Genomic DNA, 15604 nt, shown 5'->3' with positions numbered 1-15604 from the left:
TAGGACAAGTGCATGACAGTAAGGTTAGTTAGGGTTAGATTTGATTAAATTTCTTTCTCAAATAGTGGTTGAAGAAGTGAGTCTTTAGTCGACGGCGAAATTGGACGGGTTTCGGTAGTTCATTCCACCATTGTGGGGCAAGGACTGAGAATAGGCGGCTTCTCCTTGATGACGCTCCCGGAGCTCGGATAGGAGTAGGTTTGAGACGGCCAGAAGATGCAGAGCGTAGGGGTCTTGAGGGTGTGTAGTTAGAGATAGAGACCATTGACCGGAGGTAGGCGGGAGCGGTTCCCTTTGCCGCACGGTATGACAGAGAGAGAGGGACAGAGATATCAGGACTCTGTAGAGTTTCATATGGTGACATATAACAAATATACAATAATTTGTTGTGTGTCATGATCGCACTATAAACCCTTCAGCTGAAACCTACGCATGGCTGGCAGGAATATTACAGTGGCATGGTAAGTTGAAATAGAACACGATAAAAACTATGGCTTTCTCACTGTGTGAACGTGGAACGCTGGCGGGAGAGAGCGAGACACACACAGATAAGAGAGACAGAGAGAAGAGAGAGAGACAGAGAGAGAGGGGTGAGAGAAGAGAGACAGAGAGAGAGAGAGAGAGAGAGAGAGAGAGAGAGAGAGAGAGCGAGACACAGATAAAAGAGAGAGAGAGAAGAGAGACAGAGAGAGAGCGAGGGGTGAGAGAAGAGAGAGACAGAGAGGGGGGGGGGGGGGCTGGAGGTGAAACATCCCATAATGTGTTTGTAGTGACAGCAGTTACTGTGTTGAGAGAAAGCAGATCAGGAAGCAAACATAAAGGTCGTTTATGGGCTTTATATTTGACTATATTTCATTCTCAGCAACGTCCTGCTTCACACTCACACAGTCACATCACTGAAGCTGTTGGTTGCTTAAGTGCCTTGCTCAAGGGGCAAGTCAACGGCGGATGGTTAGGGAGGAAAGATCGTGGTTTGTTCACTTCTCCCCAGGCCGGGGGTTCGAACCCGCTACCTTAGTTTTAGTTTAGTTTATTTATTTAGCACATTATTTAAAAACAGTGCTAGGAGGGAACGGAGCCCAAGGGGCTTGTACAAAGTTCCACTCCCGTCCCATCAATGTCCATAATGATATATGAACGAAATACATGTCAACATGGTCAAGAAAAGAAGCTCAAAACAAGATCAGAGACATAAGGACATACAACATATAGCGAAAAAATGGAGGATAGACACAGATAGATATCATGTTCAAAACATAGCAACGAGAGCCAATAACAAGAAAAAAAAGTACAAGGAGGAAAAGGAGAGGAAAATAACAAATTAAAAATATATAATGAAGAAAAAGAACAGAAGAACCAGCCATATAGGTAACACTGTTACACAGGACTAACTTAAAGACTTCAAATCAAATCAAATCAAAATGATTTATGATGAAAGTAAATGGCCTTTTAGTTGCTTTTTAAAAGATAGATAAGGAGGTTGTTGACCTCAATGATGACCTTAGAGTGTTCCAGAGTTTAGGACCTCTAAAACTAATGTTGAATTGATGGCTATATGTCCGACATAAAGGTAAGTGGAGTTTATTACTATGTTTTGTTGGATAATGAGTGAAATTCTGATGAAAAAACTAAGAAACTATGGATAGTATCCGGAAGATCTTGCCTATTGTTTATGAACTTGTATATGAATGACCATTTTTGAAAAGCATTTAGTTTGTCAATTGATAATAGGGAATATTTGCTGAACAGAGGTGCAGATGGTTCATATCTGGTAGAGTGAGAAATCATCCTGAGGAAACTCTTCTGGATTATGACAAGCCTGCATGTCTGACCTTCAGGCTTGTGTCAGACTGGAGACACCTGACGACTCGCCACAACATAGCAGCTAGATTTCTCAGTTAGTTATTATGGTAACACAGTGTGAGGTAGCCTCCTAACTCACACTCCCGGGATAAAATGACGTAGGAACCCACATGTCAACAACACTGCTACTGGAATTAAAAAAACAGAATTCCTCAGACCGCTTGGTGTCTAGATGTTAGTCCAAGACGACTGAAACAGAAGCACTCCCGTTTAAAACTATTTAGCAGGAGTCAATGTCGTTCCAGTTCAAGTGTCTAGTTCCATCCTGAACAGAAACTACAAAACCAAAAACCTGAGCTCACACTGTGTACTTGTCATTTTCCACGTAATTCCTGGAAGACTTTACCGTCTCTCACCGGGCTAAACTGTGACATGCCCGAGCCATGTGCTCTGTACAGGGGTGTAAAAAGTACCCAGAAATTATACTTAAGTATGGGTACCATCTCAAAATCGTAAACACACTTGCGTAAAAGTCAAAAGGTATCTACTTTTAAATGTACTTAAGTACCAAGTAAAAACGTATTTTTTTTGCTCGAGCCCGGCCCCCCGGCCCACAGAACACAGAGAGAATCTGAAGGAGAATTAGCACACACACATTATTGCTACTAAACCTGTATTTACCCACAGAAGATTTGCTGCTGAGCACTTGGGCTCTTTCAGCAACACCCTGCTACTTTCACGCAGTGATGCAAATTCACACCTGAGAGCTGCCCAGTACAACCACAGTGACACTGTTGACCACTAGGAGCTGCCCAGTACAACCACAGTCTGACACTGTTGACCACTAGGAGCTGACCAGTACAACCACAGTCTGACACTGTTGACCACTAGGAGCTGCCCAGTACAACCACAGTCTGACACTGTTGACCACTAGGAGCTGCCCAGTACAACCACAGTCTGACACTGTTGACCACTAGGAGCTGCCCAGTACAACCACAGTCTGACGCTGTTGACCACTAGAAGCTGCCCAGTACAACCACAGTCTGACATTGTTGACCACTAGGAGCTGCCCAGTACAACCACAGTCTGACACTGTTGACCACTAGGAGCTGCCCAGTACAACCACAGTCTGACACACTGTTGACCACTAGGAGCTGCCCAGTACAACCACAGTATGACACTGTTGACCACTAGGAGCTGCCCAGTACAACCACAGTCTGACACTGTTAACCACTAGGAGCTGCCCAGTACAACCACAGTGACACTGTTGACCACTAGGAGCTGCCCAGTACAACCACATTCTGACACTGTTGACCACTAGGAGCTGCCCAGTACAACCACAGTATAACACTGTTGACCTCTAGGAGCTGCCCAGTACAACCACAGTCTGAAACACTGTTGACCACTAGGAGCTGCCCAGTACAACCACAGTCTGACACTGTTGACCTCTAGGAGCTGCCCAGTACAACCACAGTCTGACACTGTTGACCACTAGGAGCTGCCCAGTACAACCACAGTCTGACACTGTTGACCACTAGGAGCTGCCCAGTACAATCACAGTCTGACACTGTTGACCACTAGGAGCTGCCCAGTACAACCACAGTCTGACACTGTTGACCACTAGGAGCTGCCCAGTACAACCACATTCTGACACTGTTGACCACTAGGAGCTGCCCAGTACAACCACAGTCTGACACTGTTGACCACTAGGAGCTGCCCAGTACAACCACATTCTGACACTGTTGACCACTAGGAGCTGCCCAGTACAACCACAGTCTGAAACACTGTTGACCACTAAGAGCTGCCAAGTACAACCACAGTCTGACACTGTTGACCACTAGGAGCTGCCCAGTACAACCACAGTCTGACACTGTTGACCACTAGGAGCTGCCCAGTACAACCACAGTCTGACACTGTTGACCACTAGGAGCTGCCCAGTACAACCACAGTCTGACACTGTTGACCACTAGGAGCTGCCCAGTACAACCACAGTCTGACACTGTTGACCACAAGGAGCTGCCCAGTACAACCACAGTCTGACACACTGTTGACCACTAGGAGCTGCCCAGTACAACCACAGTCTGACACTGTTGACCACTAGGAGCTGCCCAGTACAACCACAGTCTGATGCTGTTGACCACTAGGAGCTGCCCAGTACAACCACAGTATGACACTGTTGACCACTAGGAGCTGCCCAGTACAACCACAGTCTGACACTGTTGACCACTAGGAGCTGCCCAGTACAACCACAGTGACACTGTTGACAACTAGGAGCTGCCCAGTACAACCACATTCTGACACTGTTGACCACTAGGAGCTGCCCAGTACAACCACAGTATAACACTGTTGACCTCTAGGAGCTGCCCAGTACAACCACAGTCTGACACTGTTGACCACTAGGAGCTGCCCAGTACAACCACAGTCTGACACTGTTAACCACTAGGAGCTGCCCAGTACAACCACAGTGACACTGTTGACCACTAGGAGCTGCCCAGTACAACCACATTCTGACACTGTTGACCACTAGGAGCTGCCCAGTACAACCACAGTATAACACTGTTGACCTCTAGGAGCTGCCCAGTACAACCACAGTATGAAACACTGTTGACCACTAGGAGCTGCCCAGTACAACCACAGTCTGACACTGTTGACCTCTAGGAGCTGCCCAGTACAACCACAGTCTGACACTGTTGACCACTAGGAGCTGCCCAGTACAACCACAGTCTGACACTGTTGACCACTAGGAGCTGCCCAGTACAACCACAGTCTGACACTGTTGACCACTAGGAGCTGCCCAGTACAACCACAGTCTGACACTGTTGACCACTAGGAGCTGCCCAGTACAACCACATTCTGACACTGTTGACCACTAGGAGCTGCCCAGTACAACCACATTCTGACACTGTTGACCACTAGGAGCTGCCCAGTACAACCACAGTATAACACTGTTGACCTCTAGGAGCTGCCCAGTACAATCACAGTCTGAAACACTGTTGACCACTAGGAGCTGCCCAGTACAACCACAGTCTGACACTGTTGACCTCTAGGAGCTGCCCAGTACAACCACAGTCTGACACTGTTGACCACTAGGAGCTGCCCAGTATAACCACCGTCTGCCACTGTTGACCACTAGGAGCTGCCCAGTACAACCACAGTCTGAAACACTGTTGACCACTAGGAGCTGCCCAGTACAACCACAGTCTGACACTGTTGACCACTAGGAGCTGCCCAGTACAACCACAGTCTGACACTGTTGACCACTAGGAGCTGCCCAGGACAACCACAGTCTGACACTGTTGACCACTAGGAGCTGCCCAGTACAACCACAGTCTGACACTGTTGACCACTAGGAGCTGCCCAGTACAACCACCGTCTGACACTGTTGACCACTAGGAGCTGCCCAGTACAACCACAGTCTGACACTGTTGACCACTAGGAGCTGCCCAGTACAACCACAGTCTGACACTGTTGACCACTAGGAGCTGCCCAGTACAACCACAGTCTGACACTGTTGACCACTAGGAGCTGCCCAGTACAACCACAGTCTGACACTGTTGACCACTAGGAGCTGACCAGTACAACCACAGTCTGACACTGTTGACCACTAGGAGCTGCCCAGTACAACCACAGTCTGACACTGTTGACCACTAGGAGCTGCCCAGTACAACCACAGTCTGACACTGTTGACCACTAGGAGCTGCCCAGTACAACCACAGTCTGACACTGTTGACCACTAGGAGCTGCCCAGTACAACCACAGTCTGACACTGTTGACCACTAGGAGCTGCCCAGTACAACCACAGTCTGACACACTGTTGACCACTAGGAGCTGCCCAGTACAACCACAGTCTGACACTGTTGACCACTAGGAGCTGCCCAGTACAACCACAGTCTGACACTGTTGACCACTAGGAGCTGCCCAGTACAACCAGAGTCTGACACTGTTGACCACTAGGAGCTGCCCAGTACAACCAGAGTCTGACACTGTTGACCACTAGGAGTTGGGGGTTAAGTGCCTCGCTCAAGGGCACTTCCAACGGCAGTTGGTGAGGAAGGAGAGAGAATTATTCATTCACATCTTGCTACCCAGGATTTCCTGCCAGTTCAGGGATCAAACCGGTATCCTTCTGGTCACGAGACACCTCTCTAACTACTGTAGCTGCCGCTACTTCTGTTTTTACGCAGGAAGAAGACAAAGAAACAGGGCATTGTGTAAACGGAGGTCATATCAGTGATTGTAAGGTTAGAAAATCAGGTCTGTGACCATTAGAGAGTCACGTCACAGTCCAGCTGCCCAATATGCTTGCCCCCGTATGCTTGCCCACTAGCCTGACTGTCCTGATTATGTATAATTATGTGTGCCTGCCTATACAGTGTCCATGTATGGGCTTTGATTTGTCCCTGTGTACACTATGATTTTTATAGATGCATGAATGCCTAGTGAGTGAATGTACAGAATATGTTTGAAATAGTTTTATATTAGCTTTAATGTCCTTCTATTTTTCCGTTTCTTTCTGGCTTAAACATCTAGCCCAGCAGGGACTACAACTGAAAACTAGCAGCAACCCTGCTAATGTTGACATATTTACAGTTTTTAATTTGTATTAATTTATAAATGTATAACCGTTGATTGATATGCACCGTCCCTGATCAAATAAACTGAGTAAACTAAACTAAGGTCCTCTTGCTAAAACGTAAAGTAGCAAGAAGACCAACAACAGTGATTCTCTCTCTGGGGTCTTCTCGGCACGTCATGGGTCTTTGACACAACCTGGCAAGAAGCAGACGTGTGTGAACTCTTCAACGTTGGTGAGAGAAGCCAGGCGACACAAACGCGCCGCCGTCCCGCCAGGAGACTACGGGGACAACGCTCAACATCCAAGGCCTTGCTTAAAACCCACCTTTTCGCAATGGATGATCACTAGTTACTTTGCTGTTGGGTTGTGTGTCTGAGTGTTCTTATGTTCCGTCTGTCTGTCCGTCTGCCTGGTTCCCTGTTTCTTGTCCCGTCCATTTATTCATATTATTTTTTTCCCGGGCTGCGCCCCGGACCGATGTAGAAATTGGCTGAGGGGCGCATTAAAAATGCAAATATCATATCATATCGCCGGGCGGGCGGGAGCCGGTCCCGCCACTCGTTTGGCTCTATGGGGGTTTGCGTGAGTAATTGCGAGGCTCGAGGTAGTCGGCATACGAGGAGCCCAATCAAGACTGCGTCTCTCTCTCTCTCTCTCTATACGCAGCCAAGCTGGTCTCCAAGGCTACTCGCTTTGCTACAGCATCAAGGAGATCCATTTCACCCTCTCTCTCTCTCTGCTTTACATTTCAATGCTGTCAAATGAAAACCACATATCTCCCTCCCTACATTTTCCAACCGGCGGTGTTCTAAGTGGGCGGAGGGGAAGCAGCACCGCCTCTCGGTCCTTTTTGTCTTTTCGGAGAAATCATAATTATGACGTGTCTAGAGTAGGCCTGACCTCGACTAGTCGAATAGTCGACTAATCGCTCGAAAGGAGCCGTAGTCAACTGCCAACCTCTTAGTCGAATGCAAAAGAAACATTTTAAAAGTATAATTATATATATATTTTTTTGTATCATTCTTTCCCAAAGCAAAGAGGCCTAGAAGCGTGGCTAACGCTAATGGCGCGCATACCAGCGAGGCTAACTGCCTAATAAAACGGGCACAGAGGCACTGAAAGAGGATTTCACCCGTCTAATGAACACACTAGACAAATATCAAGATGTATCCATCAGTGGACAAATTGCATGCACTCCTTCAGACATTAAGCACCGCCCACAGCCCAAATGGAATGATAAAGAATCTTTCAAATATATTTTTATAATTTTTTTGCATTCATGGGGGTAGTCGACTAGCAGCAAATTTTTGCCAATAAAAGTCGACTATACAAATCCTTAGTCGGGGACAGGCCTAGTCTAGACACGGTTGTCACTAAACGACCAAGCTGCAATTTCTTTTTTAAATGCACTATATATCTTTCGAAAAGTGATGGTCACAAAACAATTTCCTTCCCATTTCTATATTAGGTCAGGGTAGCTTTCTACTGAACGCACAGAGAGGATATTGGTATCTTCTTGTCCAACTCTGGAGAAGACGGTAAGCACGTTTCCCCATAATGGTGGCCTGTTCCTTAAAGCTAGAAAACTAACATCACCCACATCTGGAGTTACAGGGTTTTCCGTGCGATCGCCAAAGACTTTCACTGGCGTCCCCGGCTAGACGTTTGCCTCTCTGTGCACCGTCAACCCAGGATCATTGACAGGATATAATAGTGAGATGATTACGCAGAAGAAAAAACGTCTCCGATTTCGTTCACTTGCCCACACAAGCCGACTCCATACGATGGGGAACGAGAATTCAGTTTCGGAGAGAGAAAAAAAGGAAACAAAATGTCGTCTCCGACCCCCTGAACACCACACAGAGAGGGAGAGACGGAGTCTGTAGGCCTGTCCCCGACTAAGGATTTGTATAGTCGACTTTAATTGGCCGAAATTTGCCGATAGTCGACCGGCAGTCGACTACCCCTCTGAATGCAAAAAAATATATAATAATAATTGTATTTATTAATTGTTTTACATTTCTGGGGGGGGATCATTCCATTTGGGCTGTGGGGGGGTGCTTAATGCGTGAAGAAGTCAACTGAAGGCTTCTTGTCCTCTGCGAAAGCATGAAATTGGTCCACTGATACATCTTGATCATTTGTCTAGTGGGTGAAATCCTCTTTCAGTGCCTCTGTGCCCGTTTTCTTAGGCAGTTAGCCTCGCTGGTATGCTGGTATAAAAAAAGAAATATATATATATATATTATCTTTTTCTTTTCTTTTTGCGTTCGAGGTTGGCAGTCGACTATGGCTCCATTCGATCGATTAGTCGACTATTCAACTAGTCGAGGTCAGCCCCATTACTCAACACGCTCTACAGAGGATTTCCACAAACTCTTTTGTACATTTCAGCAGAGACTGTTCTCAAAATATAATCCCCATCATCGCTTTCCTTTAAAAACCCCAATCTGTGATTCTGTGTGAACATATATGTTACATACATTCTTAAAGACTTTGATTTGATGGAAACTAGACTATTTGGAACATTCTTAACCCTTTCACTGCCACACGACAGAAGGTTAACCCTAACCTTCTGTATTGTCACAGTGAAAGGGTTAACCGGCTGTCGTGTGGCAGTGAAAGGGTTAACCTATATGGGTGAATCAGAATATAGATGTGTTGTGTACTCTGGTCTTTACAAACATTACCAGCATAATCAAACCTCTTACAGCCACTAAATACAATTACAAACTATGTACCTGTAAAGAGCTCATACACCCATTGACTGTTTTGATTTGATTTGATCAAGAGCTCAGTAAATCAACTCAAGAGGATGAAAACATGTCCCCAGTCTTATTTCTTGTTTTTGGTGGTGGGGTCGCCCATTTTGTTTACATTTGGATCACTAATTGGGCTTTTAAGTGTGTATTCTCCCATCCCAAAACACTTCACATCCTTCTCTAGTTACAGACCGTTCACCCCAATGACAACAGTTGGCAGTTGGCACACACAGACACTCCTGTTACCCGTCACCATATTGAAATTCTCCGAAAAACAATGATGAAATGATATTATTGTCCAAAAAAGGCGCATTATAATATTTGAATAACAATTTATTGTTGTTGTTGCTAGCTTGACACAGGCCTTTGCCACAAAGTTAACATTACAATCTCGGAAGATTCAAGCATTTTGATTCCACCTTCCAATCAGAATTGATAAAGTGAGTGGCGATACTGTATTATTATTAACACTAGCTAGACAGTGGCTCAGGAGGTAGAGCCGTCGTCTGGTAATCAGAAGGTTCCCGGTTAGATTACATTTACATTTACATTTACATTTAGTCATTTAGCTGACGCTTTTATCCAAAGCGACTTACAAGTTCTGTACGACAAGCCATCAGGAAGGGCACAACTCTATCAGCTGAGCAACAATGTTCATCAAAGTGTTGAGTGCTACAGTGTAGGTTAGTTTATTAGGACAAGTGCATGACAGTATGGTTAGTTAGGGTTAGATAATTTTTTTTTTTTATTTTTTTTTTATTCAGATAATGGTTGAAGAAGTGCGTCTTTAGTCGACGGCGAAAGATTGGACGTGTTTCGGCTGTCCTAACTGGGGTGGGTAGTTCATTCCACCATTGTGGGGCAAGGACTGAGAATAGGCGACTTCTCTTTGATGACCCTCCCGGAGCTTGGATAGGAGTAGGTCTGAGGCGGCCAGAAGAAGCAGAGCGTAGGGGTCTTGAGGGTGTGTAGTTAGAGACCATTGACCGGAGGTAGGCGGGAGCAGTTCCCTTTGCCGCACGGTATGCTAGGTCGAGGGCCTTGAAGCGGATTCGTGCAGCAATGGGGAGCCAGTGCAGGTCCCTAAGAAGTGGGGTGACATGGGCCGACTTCGGTAGGTTTGAGATCAGGCGGGCCGCTGCGTTCTAAATGAGTTGAAGAGGCTTAGTGGCAGTGGCCGGGAGGCCAGCGAGCAGTGCGTTGCAGTAGTCGAGGCGGGAGATGACTGTTGATTGGACGAGGAGTTGGGTGGATTCTTTTGTCAGGAAGGGGCGGATCCTTCTGACGTTGCTCAGGAGGAATCGGCAGGTTCTGGTTGTCGCTGCGATGTGAGCAGAGAAGTTCAACTGGTCGTCGAGGACAACACCAAGGTTCTTGGCGGTCGGGGACGCGGTCACAGCTGCATTCTCGACTGTGATGGAAAGGTCGGTCAGGGGGGAGGATTTGGCCGGCAGGTGGAGCAATTCTGTTTTGCTTAGGTTCAGTTTGAGGTGGTTGGTCGTCATCCAGGCGGAGATGTCGGACAGACAGGCCGAGATCCGCTCAGAGACGTGGATATCTGAGGGAGGGAAGGAGAGGAAGAGTTGAGTATCGTCGGCATAACAGTGGTAGGAGAAGCCATGAGACGTGATAATGTTACCCAGTGATTTAGTGTAGAGGGAGAAGAGAAGGGGTCCTAAAACCGAGCCCTGGGGGACACCCGTCCGCAGGGGGCGGGTGGCCGACAGGGTCCCTCTCCATGACACTTGGTAGGAGCGGTCATTGAGGTATGATGACAACCATGTCAGCGCAGAGCCAGCCACTCCCATTCCTGCGAGGGCCGCGAGGAGGATCTGGTGGTTGACTGTGTCGAAGGCTGCAGATAGATCTAGGAGAATCAGGACAGAGGAGAGGCCTTTCGCTTTTGCTAAGTGAAGTGCCTCTGTGACCGCAATGAGGGCTGTCTCTGTGGAGTGACCAGTTCTGAAGCCTGACTGATTAGGGTCTAGGAGGTCATTCTGTAAGAGATAAGCAGTAAGTTGGTTGGATACAGCACGTTCAAGTGTTTTAGAAAGGAAGGAGAGAAGAGAGACAGGACGGTAGTTGCCTATGACGGTAGGGTTCAGGGATGGTTTTTTTTATGAGGGGCGTGACTCTGGCTTGTTTTAGGGAGGTGGGGACCACCCCCGAGTTGAGTGAGGAGTTGATGGTTGCAGTTAGGAATGGGAGGATGTCTGGTGCTATGGTCTGGAGGAGTGGGGAAGGTAGCCGGTCCAGCTGGCATGTAGTCGGACGGTTCGACGTTACCAGTGTCAGGGTCTCGGCTTCTGTAATGGGAGAGAAAGATGACAGAGTGAAGGATGAGGTTCTCGATTCAGCATTTGGAATGGGTGGGGGTTGGGAGAAGGAGCTGCGGATGTTCTCGGCAGAGAAAGATGATGGAGGGGGGGGTGGGGGGGGAGTGAGGAGGGAGGACATGGTAGCATGCAGTTTGCGAAGATTCTTGGCAGAGGCCTCGATCCTATGGTGAAAGAAAGAAGCTTTGGCATTAGTAATGGTTTTGGAGAATGTTAACAAGAGGTTGTGATATGTGTCGATGTCAGCAGTGAGGCGTGACTTTCTATACTTCCTTTCAGCTGCTCTCAGGACCTGTCTTTGTTCTCTCACTGGATCTGTCAGCCATGGACTGGGTGGGGAACGGCGGGCAGGTTTCTCAACGAGGGGACAGAGCTTGTCGAAGGAGGTTGATTACGGTTGATTACGGCTCCTCACGGCAGCATGTCAAAGAGTCCATGAGCAAGACACTTAAACGCCTAACTGCTCCCGATGAGCAGGTTGACACCTTGCGTGGTCGTCTCCACCGTCTGTGTGTGTGAATGAACGGGAGGCATGAGTTGTAAAGTGCTTTGGATAACAGCGTTATATGAATGCCGACCGTTTACACAAGCTACTCATTGTTGTTCCAGATGTAATGGGTGTCGTTGTTGCTGGTTGAAGACTGTGTCATTATCTCACTGTTACACCAGGTGTGATGTAATGTGATGCCATGATGCATGCTCATTAGGGGTGTAACGGTACACAAAAACCACAGTACGGTACACGTACCTCAGTTTTGAAGTCACAGGTTCGGTACGGGTTTTCGGTACAGTGGGGGAGAGTTTAGGCTTTCCCTGTTCCACTCAGGGGTGATGTAGTGTGCAGTAAGTACTAGGGCTGTCAACGAATATTCTATATTCAAATTATGAATAGACTTGAAAAATGTTTTATAATAATAATAATTAACAATTAATATTATATTGTGAAAAAAAGCCCCCGGTGGGCTTTAATGCGCTGCATGACGGATAGGAGACACACGACGTCATTGAAGACAGTGATTTGCACTCTGAGCAATCTCAAGCCCCGGTTGGAAATACTACGAATTTTGCTTAACTTGTGGAACCTCAAGACAGTTAGCTATGTAAACTACAGCTGGCCTACCTTCTTTTTTATGCTAACGCTATTTTGGGAGTTCTAGCGTCAAGAATGTAAGTACAGCCCCTTCTCAATCTAGCACCAATCCACCTCATGCACTGAGAGAGAGGGTGTGTGTGTGTGTGTGTGTGTGTGTGTGTGTGTGTGTGTGTGTGTGTGTGTGTTCGCCACACTATGAGGCTATGCTAAATTACAGGTAATCTCTGTGTTGTGCGTGGGCTGAACAAACAACATCCGGCCCTTTGCGCAAGTTATATTTTGGGAAGGCGTGAACTTGGCGTTTTTAATAAAATTCTGCATGCAAAGAAAAGTTCACATGCGTTCCGTTAGTGGTTAACGTACTACGTATGCATTTGTTCGGTACACAGCGTGTACTGAACCGAAGGTCCAGTACTGAAACGGTTCGGTACGGATACGTGTACCGTTACACCCCTACTGCTCATCGTTTCTATGGAAACGCTTCTACCTGCGGCGCTGAGTCTCACAGCTGTCTTGGGTGAGAGACAGAGAGAGAAGAGAGAGATAGAGAGAGAGCGAGAGCTAGAGAGAGATAGAGCTAGAGAGAGAGGGAGCACTAGAGCTAGAGAGAGAAAGAGAGAGAGAGAGAGAGAGCGCTAAAGAGAGAGATCGCTAGAGAGAGAGAGAGAGCTAGAGAGAGATAGAGCTAGAGAGAGAGAAAGAGAGAGAGCTAGAGAGAGAGAGAGTTAGAGAGAGCTAGAGAGAGAGAGAGAGAGAGAGAGAGAGAGAGAGAGAGAGTCCACTGAAAGAGAATGCTTACTGATCTTCGTTAAAAGAGATAAACCCAGTGGAAAAACATGCAAAACAGATCGCCAACACAAAGACGAAGATGGACAGGAGCACTTTGATTGGTGCCCGGGCACGGCCCCACGCTGCACCCCTTGTCTGCTCCCGGCTGCCCTTGGGGGGGGGAGAAGGACGACGGGATGGGAAGATAGGAAATTTCATCGGCAAACCCAAAGAATAAATGCATGTGTGTGTTCCTATGTGTCGCCCTCATCTGCATGACAATGTAGCAGTGTGTGTGCTACAATTAAAGACTTCTTCAAGTCCAGTTTCATATCGTCCATGTGGGGGATTAGCAACGACTAAGGAAACTGCACAGATTTTCATGAATGGATCCGAGCGTGTTCACGTGTTCCCCTGTGCCACAGCTAAGAATAGCCATGTTTGAAATAGATTCATGCAAAACGGGCTTCTGTTCACTCATCTGTAACACACTGACTACTACTCTCAAAGGATAGATAGATAGATAGATAGATAGATAGATAGATAGATAGATAGATAGACAGACAGACAGACAGACAGACAGACAGACAGACAGACAGACAGACAGACAGACAGACAGACAGACAGACAGACAGACAGACAGACAGACAGACAGACAGACAGACAAGCGGAGAGATAAGCCCTGAGAGACAAACCGAAGCAGAGGAAACAGAAGGAGGAAGCTTGTCAGCTGGTGGTTTCTGAGAACAAGAAGGAGAGAGTGAGAGTGTGAGAGAGTGAGAGAGACTCTCCTTCAACAGCTGCTGTGGTGTCATCCAGTCCCCCAGGCGTTGCCGATAAAGATGCCATTTCATCGAACAACTATTCAAGCAGCGGTTCAGTCTAGAGGTGGTGACACCCTGGGCAACGCCCGGGGCAACATTGTTGGGCAACGCTGGACAATCTCATTACGCAGTATATCCCATTACTCATATAGTAGACTGGCGCAGTTAATCTCTGCTCTTTTATGATCACAGGTAGACCTCATTATGTATGTTTGATATGTACAGATAAATTATACAAACAATATTGGGGCCGGCTAAGTGGCGCAGTGGGCAAGGCACTCGCCACTAACGCAGGATATGCTGGGTTCGAGCCCAGCTCTCGGCGTTGCTTCCGGCTTGGCTGGTCGTTCATACTAATACAATTGGCAGTATTAGGGGGTGGGAAAGCCGGTGGGTGGGGATCGGACGTTGTGGACAGCGACTTCTACAGGTCAGTTGGTGCGCCTGCACAGCAGAATCAGGAAGTATCGGGGGCAGCGTGAGCCTCCCACGCGTTACTCCTCGCCACTGAGAGGTCGCGCTGTACAGGTGAAAAGATGCGACGGCTGCCTCCTCGAGTACCGGAGGGGACACGTGATGCAAGGCTTCGTCCACATTGCAGCCGACCAGTGGGAGGCATGGTCTAGCAACGTTCCAGACAGGGGAGGGGAGAATTGGATTATACGAAATTGGGATGGGAGAAAAAAAGAAAATGGGGAGAAAAAGTAGATAAAAAAAAAAATATTATACAAACAATATTGTATAAATTATGAGATTTACATTAAGGCACAACGTTTCACCTCACTATTCGTTATGTCTAATTAAAATAATATGCAACGTGAGAAGACACAAAGAGAAGCACACAGTGCATTAACTGGCTGCCCTGGACTAGAAGCAGATGCGATTTGGAGGTTCCTCTCCTATCAGGTGCCAGCTGGTTCCTGAGAGAGAGAGAGAGAGCCTTCAGAGAGTCTCCTCTAGCAGCTGTGGTGCTGTGGCTAGTCGCTCCACTCCCCAGGGTGTCTTCTTGTTGTTCCCCCTCAGTCTCCGGCTGATCAACCAAACAATACTACAATGTGTTTAAAGGGCAGTTCCGTCTCCTTTCTCCTGTCGGCTCATACAAACACCACTTCCCCTGCCAATCAGCCAATCAAAACAGCTCTCAAACTCACACACACCATCAAACCTTTATTTGTATAGGCAGGTTAGTTAACACAAGGATATGTGTACTGTACACACACACTTTCACTCAAACACTCATATCCGTTAAACACAGACACGTGCAGTTGCATACACACACACACCTACACAGTCCTCATATCCCTCCTAGTTACACACACACACACAAATACAGGATTACTCTCTCTTCCACACACACACACACACACACACACACACACACACACACACACACACACACACACACACACACACACACACACACACACACACACACACACACA

General features: G+C 47.2%; 1 protein-coding gene across 1 annotated transcript in view; it reads right to left on the bottom strand.

Annotated features, from left to right (window-relative positions):
* Positions 1-15604, bottom strand: part of niban1a (niban apoptosis regulator 1a) — a 134110-nt gene that overhangs the window by 59107 nt on the left and 59399 nt on the right. The gene's annotated exons all lie outside the window — the stretch shown is intronic.

This window comes from Notolepis coatsorum (assembly GCF_963971535.1).
Source record: "Notolepis coatsorum genome assembly, chromosome: 2".
NCBI classification, from domain to species: domain Eukaryota; kingdom Metazoa; phylum Chordata; class Actinopteri; order Aulopiformes; family Paralepididae; genus Notolepis; species Notolepis coatsorum.
Note: the sequence above shows the minus strand (reverse complement) of the source record. Positions and strands in the feature narration are given on the sequence as shown.